The sequence below is a fragment of the Cervus elaphus genome, chromosome 28 (assembly GCF_910594005.1).
Source record: "Cervus elaphus chromosome 28, mCerEla1.1, whole genome shotgun sequence".
Classification (NCBI taxonomy): domain Eukaryota; kingdom Metazoa; phylum Chordata; class Mammalia; order Artiodactyla; family Cervidae; genus Cervus; species Cervus elaphus.
In genome coordinates this window covers 24528825-24546836 of record NC_057842.1, presented here as the reverse complement: position 1 = coordinate 24546836, position 18012 = coordinate 24528825, and the positions used below count along the sequence as shown (strand labels likewise).

The window sequence follows — 18012 nt, the reverse complement described above, 5'->3', positions numbered from 1 at the left end:
AATCTTGATTCCAGCTTGTGCTTCCTCCAGCCCAGCATTTCTCATGATGTACTCTGCATATAACTTAAATCAGGGTGACAATATACAGCCTTGACGTACTCCTTTTTCTATTTGGATAGATATATGTATCTATTTATCTCTTTGTCCATATATACACTAGGGGAGTAGATTTGGTATGGGGAAATGAGTTTTTACTTTTTTACCTAAGTCAGCTGTTTTACTGCTTACTCTTTACAATGAATGTATATTTTATTGAAACAAAATTTAAAGACTATATATAACCAGATACACATAAAGCAGTGGGTAAGACAAATTAAGCTGGAGAAACCATTAGGTATTCTCTTCTTGTATCATTGTTATCAGCTGCTCAGGAAAGAGTATTCTCTTTCATCATAACTTATGATAAACTTACTGTGAAATGTGTTGTATGAAAGGAGAGAAGGTTAGCCCTCCCCTTGACAAGGATGGAAGAGACTCTCAGGCCTGACAACATGCATGCAGTTGGGGCATTTCCACCTACTTTGTGGCATCTAATCTCTGTTGGGCTTCCCTGGTGGTTCAGCTGGTGGGAGACCTGGGTTTGATCCCTCGGTTGGGAAGATCCCCTGAAGAAGGGATCTTGTATGTATGTGAGAGTTGGACTATGAAGAAGGCTGAGCACAGAAGAATTGATGCTTTTGAACTGTGGTGTTGGAGAAGACTCTCGAAAGTCCCCTGGACTGCAAGGAGATGCAACCAGTCCATCCTAAAGGAGAGTGGTCCTGAGTTTTCGTTGGAAGGATTGATGTTGAAGCTGAAACTCCAGTACTTTGGCCACCTGATGTGAAGAGCTGACTCATTTGAAAAGACCCTGATGCTGGGAAAGATTGAAGGCAGGAGGAGAAGGGGACGACAGAGGATGAGATGGTTGGATGGTATCACCAACTCAATGGACATAAGTTTGGGTAAACTCTGGGAGTTGGTGATGGACAGGGATGCCTGGTGTGCTGCGATTCATGGGGTCGCAAAGAGTTGGACATGACTGAGCGACTGAACTGAACTGGACTGAATCCACTCCAGTATTCTGGCCTGGAGAATTCCATGGACTGTATAGTCCTTGGGGTTGCAAAGAGTCAGACACAACTGAGAGACTTTCACTACTGTGAAATAAAACTTTAGATTCAAAATCAAAACAAAACCTGGGCAAAGAATCTGTTCTACTTCTTGTCATTTAGATCATCAATCATACAGTAGTTAAATCCCAGCAATTGGCATCATATTAATCAGGTCACAATGACTAGCTTTTTCTTATCTTTTACTCTCTCATTTTCTGATTTCTTTTCCAGTTTTTATTTAGCCCTAATTATTTGATAGCTTTTTCAATGTGCAACATTGAAATCTCCAGTCTTACTGAAAATGAATTAGACTATGAAACAGTCAGAACACTGATATTACAATACTCCTTATATATTTAAAGATTTTCTGAACAATATTAACTATAGCCTGTAACTTTGAGTCACATTTAGTCAGTCCTGAAAATGGAGATGTGCAAGTGGGTTCCAGATGATAATTCAGAGTTTTGCATGGAGCTAAAAATTTCCTGAGGGGTCGAAAAGCTCTCTTTGGGTTATTTTGGAAAGAAAATAGACTATTGTATGCACAAGGGATTTGGGAATGAAAGGTACTAAAGAAATAATAGGACTAACTGTTATTACTTTATTAATTGTTATTCTGTTTTGATTGATTGCCTTCTATTTCAAGTCTTAAAAGATTTCAATTTTATAGAATTTTAAGTAATTTCTTTCCTTAAAATCTTCACTTAATAGCAATGATATTTTTCAGCCTACTTCCTCTGATAGTTCAGTGCTTAGAAACCATATGACATTATGAAACACAAGTAATTTTCTGAGGTAAAATTTACTTTAAAGACAATGGTATGGCTTATACTATACCTACCATTTTTATGTTAGATGAAGAAAAATATATAACACATATAGATAGACATGCTGCTGCTGCTTACCTGCTCAGTTGTGTCTTATTCTATGTGGCCCCATGGACTACAGCCTGCCAGGCTCTTCTGTCCATGGAATTCTCTAGGCAAGAATACTGGAGTGGGTTGCCATGCCCTCCTCATAGACAGACACATATACTTATATAAACAAAAGCTTGTTTTTAAATTTGACTACAAAAGTAATGTAACCTCATGATGGGCAATTTGGAAAACAAAGAAAAGAGTAAGTAAGAAAATATTTTAAACATTTCTAAAAAAAATATATCAATTAAACAAGCCCTTAATAGTTCAGTATATTTTCTTCCAATCTTTTCTTTTAAATATTTGCTTATATACATGAACATTCCATACACTTTTTCTTTTCAAAATTGAGATCATTTTCTCTTTGGGGGTAGGGGAGTGCCATGCCCCATGGCTTGCAGGATCTTAGTTCTTCAACCAGGAATCAAACCCAGGCCTAGACAGTGAAAGCTCTGAGTCCTAACCACTGGACCTCCAGAGGATTTCTGAGATCATATTCTAGCTATCAGTTTATACTTTTTCTTTGAACCCATTTTGAGCATTTTTTTCCCCATGAGATTAAGCATTGTTTGTAAAAATTATGTTTAATGAATATACAGTAGTCATCATATGGCTGAATTAAAATATCTATAAACATTTCATATTGTATCAGTTGGGGTTCTGATAGGAAGCAGATGACCCAGCCAACTGATGCACTGACTAGAATTAATAAAGGGATGCTTTGCAAGTGTGAGTTTAGGGCCAGGGACACCAAGAAGGGATGGCAAAGTACCCAGGAGCCATGCCATACAAGCCTGAAGAGGGAGAGGGAAGCATGGTTACCAAGATCTGAAGAGCTGCAGCCATCAGTAAGGGCCTCCCAATAGAAGCTTCAATGGAGAACTCAGCTGCTCCCAACCCCAGCCTGGCAGGGACTTGTGAAGTCAGTGCTCCAATATCTCTCTGTTTCTGCCTTCCAATCTCATGCTTCTGCTTACCACTGACCAAACCCAACCAGAAATCAAAGAGCAAGAGAATCAGCTGATACTGAGGACAGAGAGCTCAGTTGCTGCCCTGGGACAAGAATTGGGTGGGAAAAGGTGGACAGTATATCTGAACTGGCAAATACTCAGAACATTCATTGTTTGAGTGTTCCCCCTTTCCCCACCTTTTCACTCTTAGAGCAATAGAAAGAAATAAAGTGAAGTTGCTCAGTCATGTCCAACTCTTTGCAACCCCATGGACTGTAGCCTACCAGGCTCCTCCGTCCGTGGAATTTTCCAGGCAAGAGTACTGGAGTGGGTTGCCATTTCCTTCTCCAGGGGATCTTTCCGACCCAGGGATTGAACCCAGATCTCCCACATTGCAGGTAGATGCTTTACCATCTGAGCCACCAGGGAAGCCAGAGCTTAGAGCAATAAGGTTGTGAGAAATACATTTGCAGGCTTGTTCTTCAGTTTTTTTAGATAAGTATCCTGACTATGACCCATCAGACTGCCCTGTCAATGATGTGATAATGGAAAAGAAAATTTGCATCAGGCATCCCATGCATGACTAAAATCATGTCATCTAATCAAGAATCAATTGTCCTTGTTTTGCTCCATAGCTGATATTAATAGGACCCACAGCATAGGATTTTTGGTTTCCTATCTAGGCACACATCCCATGCTGCCAAATCCAAGTGGCATCTTATATTAGCAAAATGAGACAAAGTCACAGACCACTGACCTCAAACCATCAATTTCAGAACTCTCTATTTCTGCCATTCAATAGAAAACAAGACAAAACCTCCAGGACAACAAAGGGAAGAACTCAGAGTTTCATATCTGTCCCTCATTGTTATTTTTCCTAAAAGGAACTCATGCCCTCCTCGAGGATATCTTTCCAACCCAGGGATCAAACCCAGGTCTCCTGCATTGCGGGCAGATTATTTACTATGAGCCATCAGGGAAGCCTAAAAGGAACTCAGCATGTAGTTTTTAAGGAAGCCAGATTGCTGGAGAGCATTTCAGTCTTTATAGCATCGGTTTTTTAAGCGTGGTTGGATTTGGCCCTGCAAGTAATTTACTCAGAATGTTGTGCTCAGTCGTGTCCAACTCTTTGTGACTTCATGGACTGTACTCTGCTAGGTTCCCCTGTCCACAGGATTTCCCAGGCAAGAATACTGGAGTGAGTTGCCATTGCTTCCTCCAGGAGATCTTCCTGACCCAGGAAGAACCCTGGGTCTTGCATCCTCTGCATTGATAGGCAGATTCTTTACTACTGCGCCAGCTGGGAAGTTACCCCAATAACTTACTAACAGCAACTCAGTTTTATCCAGACATACTAAGAAAGAAGCACAATAAAATGATGACTCAGCCATTCACTTGTTACAGAATGTTGAATATCAGATCAGTTCAGTTCAGTTCAGTTGCTCAGTCGTGTCCGACTCCTTGCGACCCCATGAATCACAGCATGCCAGGCATCCCTGTCCATCACCAACTCCCGGAGTTTACTCAAACTCATGTACATTGAGTCGGTGATGCCATCCAGCCATCTCATCCTCTGTCGTCCCCTTCTCCTCCTGCCCCCAATCCCTCCCAGCATCAGGGTCTTTTCCAATGAGTCAACTCTTCGCACGAGGTGGCCAAAGTACTGGAGTTTCAGCTTCAACATCAGTCCTTCCAATAAACACCCAGGACTGATCTCCTTTAGGATGGACTGGTTGGATCTCCTTGCAGTCCAAGGGACTCTCAAGAGTCTTCTCCAACACCACAGTTCAAAAGCATCAATTTTTCAGCACTCAGCTTTCTTCACAGTCCAACTCTCACATCCATACATGACCACTGGAAAAACCATAGCCTTGACTAGATGGACCTTTGTTGGCAAAGTAATGTCTCTGCTTTTTATTTATTTATTTATTTATTTTCATTTATTTTAATTAGTTGGAGGCTAATTACTTTACAATATTGTAGTGGTTATTGTCATACATTGACATGAATTAGCCATGGATTTACATATATTCCCCATCCCGATCCCCCCTCCCACCTCCCTCTCTACCCGATCCCTATGGGTCTTCCCAGTGCACCAGGCCCGAGCACTTGTCTCATGCATCCAACCTGGGCTGGTGATCTGTTTCACCCTAGATAATATACATGTTTCGATGCTGTTCTCTTGAAACATCCCACCCTCGCCTTCTCCCACAGAGTCCAAAAGTCTGTTCTGTGCATCTGTGTCTCTTTTTCTGTTTTGCATATAGGGTTATCATTAACATCTTTCTAAATTCCATATATATGTGTTAGTATACTGTAATGGTCTTTATCTTTCTGGCTTACTTCACTCTGTATAATGGGCTCCAGTTTCATCCATCTCATTAGAACTGATTCAAATGAATTCTTTTTAATGGCTGAGTAATATTCCATGGTGTATATGTACCACAGCTTCCTTATCCATTTGTCTGCTGATGGGCATCTAGGTTGCTTCCATGTCCTGGCTATTATAAACAGTGCTGTGATGAACATTGGGGTGCACATGTCTCTTTCAGATCTGGTTTCCTTGGTGTGTATGCCCAGAAGTGGGACAAGGGTGCCCACTCTCACCACTACTATTCAACATAGTTTTGGAAGTGTTGGCCACAGCAATCAGACTAGAAAAAGAAGTAAAAGGAATCCAGATAGGAAAAGAAGAAGTGAAACTCTGTTTGCAGATGACATGATCTTCTACATAGAAAACCCTAAAGACTCTACCGGAAAATTACTAGAGCTAATCAACGAATATAGTAAAGTTGCAGGATATAAAATTAACACACAGAAATCCCTTGCATTCCTATACACTAACAATGAGAAAACAGAAAGAGAAATTAAGGAAACAATACCATTCACCATTGCAACAAAAAGAATAAAATACTTAGGAGTATATTTACCTAAAGAAACAAAAGACCTAGACATAGAAAACTATAAAACACTGATGAAAGAAATCAAAGAGGACACAAATAGATGGAGAAATATACCGTGTTCATGGATTGGAAGAATCAATATTGTCAAAATGGCTATACTACCCAAAGCAATCTATAGATTCAATGCAATCCCTATCAAGCTACCAATGGTATTTTTCACAGAACTAGAACAAATAATTTCACAATTTGTATGGAAATACAAAAAACCTCAAACAGCCAAAGTAATCTTGAGAAAGAAGAATGGAACTGGAGGAATCAACCTGCCTGACTTCAGACTCTACTACAAAGCCACAGTCATCAAGACAGTATGGTACTGGCACAAAGACAGAAATGTAGATCAATGGAACAGAATAGAAAGCCCAGAGATAAATCCACGAAGCTATGGACACCTTATCTTTGACAAAGGAGGCAAGGATATACAATGGAAAAAAGACAACCTCTTTAACAAGTGGTGCTCGGAAAACTGGTCAACCACTTGTAAAAGAATGAAACTAGAACACTTTCTAACACCATACACAAAAATAAGCTCAAAATGGATTAAAGATCTAAATGTAAGACCAGAAACTATAAAACTCCTAGAGGAGAACATAGGCAAAACACTCTCTGACATAAATCACAGCAGGATCCTCTATGACCCACATCTCAGAATATTAGAAACAAAAGCAAAAATAAACAAATGGGACCTAATGAAACTTAAAAGCTTTTGCACAACAAAGGAAACTATAAGCAAGGTGAAAAGACAGCCCTCAGATTGGGAGAAAATAATAGCAAACGAAGCAACAGACAAAGGATTAATCTCAAAAATGTCTCTGCTTTTTAATATGCTGTCTAGGTCAGTCATAACTTTCCTTCCAAGAGGTAAGCGTCTTAATTTCATGGCTGCAATCAACGTCTGCAGTGATTTTGGAGTGGTGATCAAATCCCCTGCTGTTGCATGAAATGCTATTAGTATGAATTTTTAAGATCTCTTCTGAAAAACCTTCTGACAGAAAAATACTATATCAAATTGTCTCTTTCACCCTAGGAGAGAAAATCATTTTAACTAAATAAGAGAATATTCTTGTCTTTCCTAATCCATCAAAATAGCTAAGTGCAAGGGACAATTTATTACTAAGGATTTGAGAAGATGGCAGCATGAAACTTTCACATCCCTCCTGATACATTACCACGTTTGCGAGCATTGGGAAATTTTTTCTTCCTTAATTTCCTCTCAAGAAATTCTTTAAAAGGCTGTATACAAATGGGAAGTTGCGAAGAAGATCATTTTGTATATTGTACCTCAAAAAATCAATACAGTGACAGTGTAGCACTCAGAACCTTGGTGGTTGATTCTCTTATTTTAACTTTTGGAGCTGCTATAACAAAATCACGTCAATATTCATCGACAAAATTCAATTTTTATAACAAACCTCTTTATCAAATCAACAGTGTAAGAATCCAGAGAAGTTTTATATGGATTTCACATGGGAAATCTGATTTCTTTTTCCTTACAAAAATGAATCCTAGTCCCAGTTTGATCCAGTAAATATAATTATTGAGAACTTTACAATGTAATACATGCTTTATGCATATTTCAATGCTTTTATTTGCATTTTATATACTCAGGGTAATTAAGGACATTCACCAAAGTGAAAGTAGTTGAAGAAGTATTTTAACCTCTTTTTCTGTTCTATGACTAAGAGGAATTCTAATTTTAATTAAATAAAATTAATTAATTAAACATTATTGAATACAAACTATGGTGGAGAAAGTGATATTCACATTCAATGTGAATGGCAAATATGCAGAGATACTAAGATGCAAATGGTATAATCTCTGTTCTCAAAAACTTTAAAATCTAAATAGTAGGATAAGACAATAAGCATACTAACTACAAAACTGAATATTGTAAGAGTTTTAAAATAGAGAAAGGACAGAGGGATAATCAATCAGAATTAAAATGCAGAAATGGGTCAAGTGATAGGAAAAGATTTACATAAGTGACACCTGTTGGTAAGGGTTTGGGAGTTTGGGTACTATGCATGTATGTGTGTATGTATGTATTTTTACTTTTTATTTTATAGAAATTTTAGAAGCAAAGAAAGAGTATGGAGTTTTCATGTACCTTTCATGCAGCTTTCCCTAATGATGATATCTTATATAATTATAGTACCTTATTATCAAAACTAGGAAATTGACATTTATAAGAGACTTAGCTAAACTGTAGACATCATTAAGTCTTATTTCACCAGTATTTACATGCACTCATGTGTGTATGGGCTTCCCTGGTGGCTCAGACCATAAAGAATCTGCCTGCAATGCAGGAGACCTGGGTTTGATCCCTGGGTTGGAAAGATCACCTGGAGGAGGGCATGGAAACCCACTCCAGTTATTATTGCCAGGAAAATCCCCATGTACAGAGGAGCCTGGTGGGCTACAGTCCACGGGGTTGCAAAGACTCGAACATGACTGAGTGACTAAGTACATAGGTTTATGAAATTTTATCACATGTATAGATTTGTGGGACCATCAGCACACTCAGGACAGATCTATTCCACCACCATCAAGAAACTCCCTCATGTTAACCTGGAACAGTCACCCCTTCTCTTTAATTCTAACCCCTGGAAATCACTAACATATTCACTGTGCCAATTTGGCATTTCAAGAATATTATATAAATAGAATCAAACAATATGCAATCTTTTGTGCTTGTTTTTTTTTTCATTTGGTGTAATATCTAAGCATATAATATCCTTAGATATTACACCATAAGATCTACCTAAGTTGTCACGTGTATCAATAGCCCATGCCTTTTAGTTGCTGAATAGTATTCCATTGAATGGACATGTCACAGTTTATTCATTGATTTACCAGTTAAAAAAAAGGGAAGGGCTGTTTTCACCACTGGGTTATTGAAAATAAAGCTGATGTGAATGTATATAGGTTTTGTTTGTGAATTTAAATTTTTATTTCCTTAGGACAAACATATAAAAGTGTGATTACTGGGTCATAAATTGAGTGTTTAAAGGTATAATTTTAATAAATTTATAGATAGGCACCATTATAAGCATTCTTGTATAAACATTATTTGTGAATATTCTTAGTGATTTGAAATAAAAATTAAAATTGCTTTGCCAGGGGGATATGCAGGTTTTAATTACTTTTAATAAATTCAAGAAAAGTCAAGCTAATTTCCAATATTTCACACCAGAATTATGTGAGCAGGTCCATTCTTCAATTTTGAAATAACATGAGTATTATCATTTAAAAGTGTCATGAACCTAAAGTCCAAAGTTGGTATCTTGTTTTCAGTTGCATTGTGATCGCTTATGAGGAGAGTATTTCTCTTGAACAGTTGCATTCTTTGATGAATTTCCTATGTATCTATTTCACCCAATTTTTGCATGAGGATTTTAAATTTTTTCTTACTGATTCTAAATATTTATGTGTGTGTATTTACACAAATAAAATAATATTGCTGAAAGTTTGTGTTTGCCTTTTAATCTTTTTAAAAATGCTTTTTGACATACATACATTTTATGCTGTTAAATAGGCCAATCTAACATCCTTTTTTAAATTTATGGTTTTTGCACTGAATATCATGCTTAAAATCTTTGCCCACATAAAGATTATATAGTGATTTACCAGGATTTTCTCTAGTAATTTTGCACTTTTTATTTTAAACATGCATTATTATGCCATCTGAAATTTATTTCAAAAGAAGAAAACAGGCGAAGAACTAACTTCATTGTTTAACAGCTTTAGCTAGTGGTCCTAGCACCATTAAAAGAATATTTTGCTTTCCCCATTAATTTAAAGTGCTATCTTCATTGTACACCAAATCTGTATTTATTTATGTATATTTCTGAATTTATTCTTCTCTTTCATTGGTCTCTTTTTCTATTTATGTATCAGTATTATATTTTATTCAATATTGACTTTGTGATACATTTTATAATCTATAGGTTAAGTTCACAACCATTGTTTGATCAATTATGAAAAAAGTCACGTTGGAATATGAGGATTTTTATTACAGTTAATATGTGTAGATATATGTGGAAATGATTAACTTCTTTTCAATATGAAAGTTTTTCATTCAGTCTCCTAGTAAAGAAGTATTGCATATTACTTGCTAAGCTCACACCTAGATTATTTTATTTTGGGGTGTCATTATGAACTGATCTTTTTTCCTGTTATGTTTTCATGTCATGTTTTGACGAATTATGCTAATATTTTTATTAGTTTTCCAGTAATTCATACATGAGATTATGCTACAGTGGGGTTTTGCTAATTGTATATAAATACACTGTAAAGCTCTCCTTCATTCTCTATCCTCTAAAACCACTTAAGTAGCATGAGAATGGTTTATTCAGGGAGTGGGAATAAAGCTTAATGGTTTGTTTAGGGAGTGGGGGGTGGGAATCTACTCACACATCCAAGCAGGTTGGGTACCTAGGGCAAGGGGAAAGTCCCTTCTTGATACCTCTCTTCATTTCCTATAAAATTATTTGTTTCCTGAGACTTCCAGTCTCTTCTTTAACACACTTTCCTGTTTTGCTTATATGTATTTTCTTGGAAAATAATCCATTTTCCTTAAGACTATCTAATTTTTTTTTTTAGCATAGAACTATACAAACTATTCAATTTGTGATTTAGTAATTTACATTTTTATTAAAAAATTAGAGCCACTAATTGAATTCTTTCTGACAATAGTATTATTCAATTAGAAGCAAACGTTAAAATATCTTTTCTTTAGGTCTAGTGAAAATTTTTTCTTTTCTTTTTTTTAAACCCATTTCCTTATTTTCCCCCAAAGAGGAACATTGAACTCATATCTGTTTCCACACACTTTTTTCTCTCTCTTGATTGTGATCTCTTTCACATCCTCTCTCTTCCAATCCCCCTTTACCTCTGTTATGCTCAGCCTTTTTTCTCCTTCTCTCCACCTTCAAAAAGCAATTATAATTTAGAAAGAATTCAGAGTAACACATTCCCAAAAAAGCTTCAGTTAATATATTCCTCACCACCTGAGCAGAATCATGATTCCTGTAAAGAAACAGACTCTGTGACTTCTGAGAACTCTACAGTCTGGCTCAACAGGGACCTTTCAGTCAGTCACATATGTCAGGGGTAACCTTGCCAAATAGGCAGAGGCCAAGTGAAGTAAGATTACCTACAAGCTCTTTCCCCGGATACTCTTCTGACTTCTAGCCTCAGTTATGTTTAGCTTAAGAAATACGGACAGAAACAAGTAATTTGGGATGAAAGATGGAAGTATGATTCCTGTTAATGTACAGAAGCTGTATTCATAGAGAAGACCTCAGGGAGCCTAAGGGTGTACTTGCCTGTTCTTTTTGATAGATTATGATACAACTTGACACTTTACTACTGTTCAAGTTGGGGGCTTTGGGATACAAGGGAAACAAATTGACTCAAATCACTGCAAGGAAAGATGTTTAGTGAAGGATGCACATACAAGCAGAACTAGCAAACCACTAGATCCCAAAGCTGTAAAACATTTTGCATAAATTGCTCTCCTATCCTCCCAGAAATGGTTCCTATCTGAAGTTAGGAACCAAGTTCCCATCAATACCTCCCCTGCTGTGCCTTCCAAGAAATGCATCACCTGATCCCTACCATCAAGGAGCTTGGAGTCAAACTATATGACCTCTAAAATAAGGAATGGCCTCATGATTGTTAGTTGTCTGAAACCCCACAGCAAAAAGCTTATTAATAGCAATGCCATTTAGGGGAATGTTTTGTATCTGGTGACTAACAGAGGTAGGGACAAGCAAAGTAAAATTAGAAATTGTAAGGGAAAATATAAAATGGATTTTTTCATCAATGTTGCATTTACTGTATTTAAAAAAAAAAATCTCAGTACTTACTTGACAAATATTTTTTATCCCTCCCTCAGCTTTCAATGCCACTTAAAGAAAACATCCTAGGATGTGTACGATTGTGTTCTAATTACAGTTGAGGGCACAGTGGCATGTGATTGTGGTATAATAACTAAAGCCCTGGAGTGCCTTTTTATTCCATTAAAAATGACCTTAGCTTTGGATCACAGAGCTTTTGCATTGATTTGTCTCTTTTGTGGTTTCCTCTCCACAGGTCTGCTTCCCCATACAGGGTGATGCATTGAATTGTGACACATGGGAGTCAGTGAAATTAACTATCTTTCCCGTGAGAAATAATTCATCATTCAGCATTTGCTATTAACATGCCTCTGCTGGGAGTGAATGAAGTCACATGAAGAGTATGGAAGTGGTGGAGCAGATGGGAATTACATAAATATAATTTAGTGCTCATGATGGAGACAACAGTAATTTTCTCATCTGCAAACAGGAGGCATTTGGGCGGCAGAAAAGGAGATGTTGATACATTCAGTTGCTGTAAAAAGAAATGGCTCTAATTGCTTCTATGGAAATCATACCTATTTGAGGCTAATTTAAATTTTGTTTTTTGCCTGTTTCAATAGCATATTCTAAAAGCTATGATTAATATTGGACCTGATCATGTCCTCTAGTAGGAAAACTTCCCCAATTTCTCTAGAATTGAGGACATACCTCTGTTCTCAGTACAGGTAGTGTGGGTCTCAGACCACTATGCATCTGGACTGGATTCTAGTTTGGGGGAGCAGGAGCTAGAATGGGTGACATGAGCTGGGATCATTCAAATCAGTCTAAAAAATATCTATGAAGGGCTTCCTCCAAGTCAGATTTTTGTGCCTGCGATGGGGGCACAGCATAGACGAGAAAGCCCATGATGCTTATCTTCCCCAGCTTAGAAAGTATCCTTGAACCCAAGAGGACATTGGCCAAAGTGTTCACTGAAGTATTGTGCATAATAGTGAGAATTCAGAAGTGAGCCAAATGCCTATCAATCAAAGACTGGCAAAATAAACTATGTGATATCTACACAGTGGAAAACCATCCCAAATTTGTAAAGACTGAAGTAGATTTACACGTGGAAAGACATCTAGGGCCCCTGATGCTAGAGAATAACCAACTCTACAAAATGATATATCCAGTAGGAAATGCTATGTGAACACACATGATACTTTATATTTTCCTCTTAATCATCAGATGCATACAAACAGCTCTGAAAAAATATTCTTCATAGAGGGTCCTCCTGTATGGTGGCAGAAGTGCTGTTCACACTGGAGACGGGTCATTTGGTGACAGTCTGGTACCCCTCTCTCATGGCCCTCCACCAACTTCATGACTCTGGTTAACTTCAGGGAGTGAAAGGGACCAGGATTAAAGGTAATTGTCAAAGGGAGCTTTGGGTATTATCTACAAAGTTTTAATTCTTAAGGTAATTATGTTAATAAATTAAATGTATATTAAATATTAATAATTTAATAGTAAGGTGTAATTCCTGCTTTTGGGATGCCAATGATTCAGAAGAGAAACAGGTGTGTTAATTGGGGCTTCCCAGGTGGGGCAGTGGTAAAGAATCTGCCTGCCAATGCAGGAGATGCAAGAGATGCAGGTTCAATTCCTGGGTTGGAAGATCCCCTGGAGGAGGAAATGGCAACCCACTCCAGTATTCTTGCCTGGAGAATACCATGGATAGAGGAACCAGGCAGGCTACAGTGCAAAGGGTCGTAAAAGAGTTGGATATGACTGAGCACGCAAGCTCTCTAACTCTAATAATGCTGATGCAAAACAAAGTATGGTCCTTGCTTTCCTTGACAACTATTTTTGGTAGGTGGGTGGGGGCGGAGATCTGTCTCTTCTTCTTTGAGGAGGAGGGATTTAGTGAAAGTGTCCTCAGTGAAAGAAGACTTTCTACTCCAAGGCCTTCTGGGCAGCTCTGGTAGTCTCACTAGCTGTCATCCATCAACCCGACCATGTCAGGAGATGTAATCCAGGGGACAAGAGGAAGGGGCTGGTGGAAGAGCCAGAGGAAGGTTCTAGCCTGTACTCATTAGGAATGAAAGTAAAAGTCACTCAGTTGTGTCCAACTCTTTGAAACCCCAAGGACTATATAGTCCACTGAATTCTCTAGGCCAGAATACTGGAGTGGGTAACTATTCCCTTCTCCAAGGCATCTTCCCAACCTAGGGATCAAACCAGGTGTCCCGCATGGCAGGTGGATTCTTTTTACCAGTTGAGCCACCAAGGAAGCCCTTTAGGAATGGCTTATCTGCACAATACTTCAGTGAACACTTTGGCCAATGTCCTCTTGGGTTCAAGGATACTTTCTAAGCTGGGGAAGATAAGCATCATGGGCTTTCTCGTCTATGCTGTGCCCCCATCGCAGGCACAAAAATCTGGCTTGGAGGAAGCCCTTCATAGATATTTTTTAGACTGATTTGAATGATCCCAGCTCATGTCACCCATTCTAGCTCCTGCTCCCCCAAACTAGAATCCAGTCCAGATGCATAGTGGTCTGAGACCCACACTGCCTGTACTGAGAATAGAGGTATGTCCTCAATTCTAGAGAAATTGGGGAAGTCTTCCTACTAGAGGACATGATTAGGTCCAATATTAAACTTGGAAAATACAGACAGGAAGTAAGCCCATGGAGGCAGGAGTGGGGGTGGTAATGATGCAGGAGAGTACAAAATCTCTGTCAGCAACAGCTGCCTAAACACGAATAAGATGTAATAACCCCATCATCTTTGTCCTGGGTTGACTCTGACTGGTCCATATTAGGTCACATGCACTTGGCTGTCAGAGAAGAGAAAGGGAGAAAACAGTGTCCTCAGCTAACACAATGGATGATGGCATCCATAAACACAGTGCTAGGAGTCGGGGTCCCCCAAATAGGAATGGGGTGGGAATGATGGAAAGTCCAGAAAGGAAGTGGTTACTAACTGGTTACTTAATAAGTACAAGGTGCTATTCTAAGCAGTTAATATGAGCATTATTTAACTTAATAATTACAATAATTCTGTCAGTTACATATTGTCACTGTTATTATTCCTGTGTCACAGAGGGTTTAAAAAACTTTCTCCAGATGCCAGATACTGACTTGGTGGCACATATCATCATATCCCTCTGCTAGGAATGCTCCTGGCCTACTTTTCACATGGCTGACTTCTTGCCCTTCAGCTCTCAACTTAAAGGACATCTGGAAGACAACTTTCCTGACTAATCCTGAACTAAAGTAACCCTACCTCCTAATCCCTCCACCCTGTGTTAATCTCCTGACTGATAGCATTTATCAGCCTGAGATTTTCTTGTTTATCTGTCAGCTTATTCTTGAATGATGGAGTCTCTTCTCCATGAATGTAAAGTCCCAGAGGGCACCAAACCTGTCTATCCTACTTAAGACCATCTTTCCAGCCAGCACCCTCAAATGTATGTGGGATACAAATGATCATAGAATAAATTTCCAGTCTTCCCAAAGATTCAGGTTTTCCCTTTACCTCGAAAAGGTCAAATAATTATCTGGATGGGCTTGGAAAAATTCCTCTACTTTTATAGTTTGAGAAGCTGGAATAAAATTTAAAGTAACCTGCTTGAGTTCACAGAAAGTTTGCAGCAAACATGAACTGAAATCTGAGTCTTTTTCCTTCCCTAATAGAGCTCTACTCAGCTCCCTGGGCTGCCCACACTCTGAATGAGGAGCAGAGGTGACCTTTGATTTATAACCTCTGTGGCGTCATTTTGAGAGGCAATGTGGATACACAGAGGTGTTGCCTCTGAAGAAGAATATCTTATCACTGGGATGGCTGAGCACCTGAACTTGTGACAGCAGTAAGTCTCTTTGGGTATTTCCCATGTACTATTTTAAGAGCTTATAGTGTAGTAATCTATACACTCCTCCTACAACACCTATTAAGTAGATACTATCATCATCCCTATTTATAGATGGGAAATTTGAGAAACAGAAGTTAGGGAACTTGCCCAAGATTACATGGTTAGTAAAGTTATAGAGTAGGATGGTTCAGACGCAGGTGTTCTACTCCAAAGTGCTTGGTTTTAACCCTGAGCACTGTTCTGCCTGCTCTGGCCATGAGGTACACTTTGTCCCCCCGAAACATCAAATCAGAGTTTCCATTGAGACAAAACAGTTAAGAACTCCAGGTGAACTGGGAAGCAAATAGGAGTAAGTAGTGTCATTTTATCAGTGCAGTATTGGCCGAACCATCTTGCTTTTCCAGGCTTTAATTTTCTTTGTACAATGGTCCTCCATAAATGGCAATGAAAGAAACAGAACAAACACCACTGAGTCACCAGCTTCCGAGGTACTGAGCGGTGCTTTAATTGATGGCAGGTGTGTACAGCTTCCTGGAACATGGTGTTTGTGAATAAAGATATCTTTCTGGCATTAAGAGAGTGGAGAGTATGTGGATCCTGCTGGCCTGGGAGCATGACACAACTAAATAATTGATTAAAGAGGGATGGCTCCTCTGCCTCTCCTCATGGGCCAGAGTGCTTCATTTAAGCTGCTCTCTGCAGGCGGAGATGGCAGCTGGACTAAGGCATGGCTCCAGCAGAGTCAGCATCTCTCTCACCTCACTGGGAGCAAGCAGCCCCTTTAGGTCAAGAGCTCTCTGCTTCCTGACTGAATGGGGATAATTTCCTCTGCTGCAACTGTTGCCACGTTCCCCTTCTCAATTCCATTAAGTTTGAGTTATTGACTTTCCATTCTGATTGCCACTGAAATCTTTTTTTAAATCAATCAGAGATAGAGTCCAGAAAGATGTAGGATCTCAGATATAAAAATAAATAAGCTGTTTTCAGTTCAGAAAGATCAGAGGGCCAAGAGGGTATCTGGATGAAATATTTCATTTGGTAACACAGCTTGCTGATGACAGGGATGAGGTATCTTCCTTTACTCTATTTTTTAAAAACCAGATAGGTGTGTAAGTTTTGGAATTTTCTAGCATACCTTTAACTGCTTTGATAGTGAAGTTTGGCCACAAAAGACATGATTATACTCCTTCACAGTCACATTTCAGATAGACTCTATTTAAAAGTGACAAACAAATTGTTTCTCTGATATTTTCTAAAGTGATACAGACCTATTGATACTCAAGGATGGATAGCTGGGCATGGTCGGAAATGGGTGGGTCAGAAAAGGGTTGTCAAATCTGCTTGGTGTTGAACTTTCATGAAAACACTATCTTTTCTATTATTGCATAGCTAAAACCCAGCACGGGGTGCTTCCTGGGTAGCTCAGCTGGTAAAGAATCTGCTTGCAATTCAGGAGACCCCAGTTTGATTTCTGGGTTGGTAAGTTCCCCTGGAGAATTGGTAGCCTATCCCTGGGGAAGCCTTCCCCAGGGATAGGCTACTCACTCCAGTATTCTTTCCTGGAGAATCCCCACGGACCAGGCTACAGTCCATGGCATCACAAGGAGTCGGACACGACTGGGCGACTAAGCATAGCATAGCACAAAACCCAGCACACATATGGTAGGTAAACATCCAGTCTTTTCTTATGGAAATAGTTCTTAGTTTAAAAAATTATCATAAACAATTAACTGAATTACTGCTTTATAAGTTTATTAAGTTACACAGTTGCCCAATATTTCCAAACTAATTAGCAACTACACAAAATTCAAACTATTTTTTTCTACTCCATTTCCTCCAGCACCTCGATTAAAAAAACCACCGGCAAACTAATATTCATTGTAGGAAGCACGCTTGAGAGACCATACAAATCTGCCCTTTGGACTGGTCAAAACTGTTCTTGAAAGAGCACCTTTAAAATGGCTCAACCCAAATAGTAGAAATAACACAGAGTAGGATTTTGGAGACTTGCATCTCCTTCTAAATTAGCTGTCTGTCTTTTGGCAAATTGTTCAGACCCTCTGACCTTCATCTCTCTCAGTTTTAAACTAGGAATAATAGTGTGTGCTGTCTGCAGACCTCTTAAGGTTGCTGCAAGTATCAAAGTGATATTTGTAAATTAAAATATGCTCTCCAAATGCAGGATGTTATAGACCTTAAATAGCTAAGCTATGTATGTGTCAAAGTTTTGTCCTTGGGGCATCATATTTCTCTAAGTGAAGCTATCTGATTTGTCTTTCAATGTTTTTTAAATATCAGCCTGAGAATTAAGAAAATAAAACTAAACAGACCTTTTGAATTTTTATTTCCAAATTCAACCTGAGAATTGAAATTTCTGGCACTGAGTAAATACT

General features: G+C 38.6%; 1 non-coding gene across 1 annotated transcript; it reads left to right on the top strand.

Annotated features, from left to right (window-relative positions):
• Positions 1 to 420: 420 nt before the first annotated feature.
• LOC122685633 lies at positions 421 to 543 on the top strand. Its single transcript, XR_006338489.1, has one exon. It is a non-coding gene; the product is annotated as a U6atac minor spliceosomal RNA (small nuclear RNA).
• Positions 544 to 18012: the final 17469 nt, after the last annotated feature.